The sequence below is a fragment of the Rhinoraja longicauda genome, chromosome 5, assembly GCF_053455715.1.
Source record: "Rhinoraja longicauda isolate Sanriku21f chromosome 5, sRhiLon1.1, whole genome shotgun sequence".
Classification (NCBI taxonomy): Eukaryota; Metazoa; Chordata; class Chondrichthyes; order Rajiformes; family Arhynchobatidae; genus Rhinoraja; species Rhinoraja longicauda.
The window spans coordinates 23,894,524-23,897,633 of NC_135957.1; positions in this window are offsets into that span (position 1 = coordinate 23,894,524).

Sequence of the window (3,110 nt, forward strand, 5' to 3'; positions counted from 1 at the left end):
TGCAGCTGAGTCGGTTCTGACTGCCAGGAGCAAGTCACCCGGGAGAGCAGCGGCATAACTAATGGTTGCGAGGGCGGCAAGGTTTGCGTTTCCTGGAAAAGAACGGGGACTCTCTGACCTAAAAGATTAATTTTGCTTCATTTTCTACAGATACTTCCTGACCTGCCGAGTGGCTGTAGCACTTAAAAATATATATATTTCTAGGTTTCCTGATCAGGTCCATGGTCATCCAGGAAGGAATTCAGGCACTGGTTCATACACAAAAGGACAAAGTGCTGGAGTAACTCAGCGGGTCAGACAACCTCTCTGGGGAACATGGAAGGTGACGTTTTGGATCGACACCCTTATTCAGGCTGAGGGGAGGGAGGGGTCGACACAGGTAAGGGGGATTTTTTTGACAGACAGATGGTTGCAACAAAGGCCAGTAGGAGTGAGACAAGCTTGGAAAATGATCGAGCTGGGATGGATCGTTTTAATTTTGACCCACATCCCACCCAGGCAGTACTACAAGAAATCTTATTTTTGTCCCTGGACTCTCACCCCTCATCCTCCCCGCACATTCCACTGACCCAGCTCACTCACCCATTTTCATCCCTCAGCCCAATCTTCATCCCAGATCCATACTCCCATCCAGCCCACCACACCCCAATTAACAACCACTGCTTTAATCCCACTTACTCATCCTCACACCCCACCCCATCCCCAATTCCACCTCTTTCCTCTACCTCCCAAACCCACCACCCTCTGATCTTCCCAGTACTCTCCTCATCCAAATCTCTCGGCTGCCCTATAATCAACCCCATCCTCTCATTCTGTCCATCTTCCCTTCCATTAACCTCTATTCCTACCACCTCACTCTCCATTTGTCCATCACACCCTCACGCCTCACATTAATCCTCATCCCTTCCCAGCTTCCAAATCTCCCCCTGACTCCCACATTTCCTCTAACTCTACTCCTCAGCTCAGGGCTCAAACCTTTATATTTCAAGATTCTCCTGTATGGCCAAAAAACGTTTTTCCCCATTAAAATGTCCAGTATAATATGGAATTATTGGCAGCTTGATTGTGAATACTAAGGCACAGATAATAGGCTGGCAAAATGGCGCAGTACTTAATGGTACATTCTTCAATACATGGCATCCAAGAAATAATACCAATGAGCCAAGGGCACTTGCAGATTTTTGGAAGTGTGACTATGTGGTTAAATTACTGAGCTCGGTACTCTGTCTCAGACACAATCTAGAGCCTAGTTCAAATCCCACCATGGCAGCTGTGGAAATCAACATACAGTTCATAATCTGGGTTAACATCAGTAATGATGACCACACAATTATTTGTCCTTAAAAACAAACTCACCTGATTTATTATCCACTCTTGGAGAGGAATCTGGCCATCTTTACAATGGGCCTCAGGGTTTCCCAGCAATCTACTAATGCCACGATGATTGTCCAGAGGCTTCTTAAACATTGCAAGAGTACCTGTCTCCACCATGGAGTCGTAGAGTGATACAGTGGAAACAGGCCATTTGGCCCAACTTGCACACACCCCCAACAATGTCCCAACTACACTAGTCCCACTTGCCTGCGCTTGGTCCATATCCTTCCAAACCTGTCCTAACCATGTACCTGTTCAACTGTTTCTTAAATGATGGGGTAGTCCCAGCCTCAACTACCTCCTCTGGCAGCTTGTTCCATACACCCACCACCCTTTGTGTGAAAAAGTTACCCCTTGGATTCCTATTAAATCTTTTCCCCTTCACCTTGAACCTATGTCCTCTGGTCCTCGATTCCCCTACTCTGGGCAAGACTATGCATCTACCCGATCTATTCCTCTCATGATTTCGTATACCTCTGTAAGATCTCCCCTCATCCTCCTGCACTCCATGGAATAGAGACCCAGCCTACTCAACCTCTTCCTACTGCTCACACCCTCTAGTCCTGGCAACATCCTTGTAAATCTTTTCTGAACCCTTTCAAGCTTGACAATATCTTTCCCATAACATGGTGCCCAGAACTGAACACAATATTCTAAATGCGGTCTCACCAACATCTTATACAACTGCAACATGACCTCCCAAATTCTATACTCAATACTCTGACTAATGAAGACCAAAGTGCCAAAAGCCTTTTTGACCACCTTATCTACCTGCGATTCGACCTTCAAGGAACCATGCACCTGTACTCCTAGATCCTTCTGCTCTACAACACTACCCAGAGGCCTACCATTTACTGTGTAGGTCCTGCCCTTGTTCGACATCCCAAAACACAACACACTTTTCTGTATTAAATTCCATCAACCATTCCTCTGCCCCCCTGGCCAATCGATCGAGATCCTGCTGCAATCTTTCACAACCATCTTCTCTATCTGCAAAACCACTAACTTTTGTATCATCAGCAAACTTGCTAACCTTGCCCTGTATGTTCTCATCCACCTCATTGATGTAGATGACAAACAGTAACGGGCCCAGCACCGAACCCTGAGGCACACCTCTAGTCACAGGTCTCCAGAAGCAACCTTCCATCATCACCCTCTGCTTCCTTCCATGGAGCCAATTTGCTATGCATTCAGCTATCTCTCCTTGGATCCCACACGGTCTAACCTTCCAGAGCAGCCTACCATGCGGAGCCTTGTTGAACGCCTTACTGAAATCCATGTACACAACATCTACAGCTCTGCCCTCATCAACCTTTTTGGTAATTTCTTCAAAAAAATCAATCAGATTTGTGAGACACGACCTTCCGCATACAAAACCATGCTGACTATCCCTTATCAGCCCTTGCCCATCTAAATGTCTGTATAACTTATTCCTCAGAATACTCTCCAGTAACTTACCAACTACAGATGTTAAGCTCGCTGGCCTATAGTTCCCAGCATTTTCCCTGCAGCCCTTCTTGAAAAGAGGCACAACATTTGCCACCCTCCAGTCGTCCAGCATCTCCTGTATTTAAGGACGACTCGTAAATTTCAACCAGGGCTCCCACAATCTCCACTCTAGTTTCCCGCAATGTCCTCGGATATATCTGATCAAGCCCTGATTTGTCTACCTTCAAACACGACAGTACCTTCAGTACTTCTTCGATGGTAATCCTGACTGCTCGCAAGACACTTCC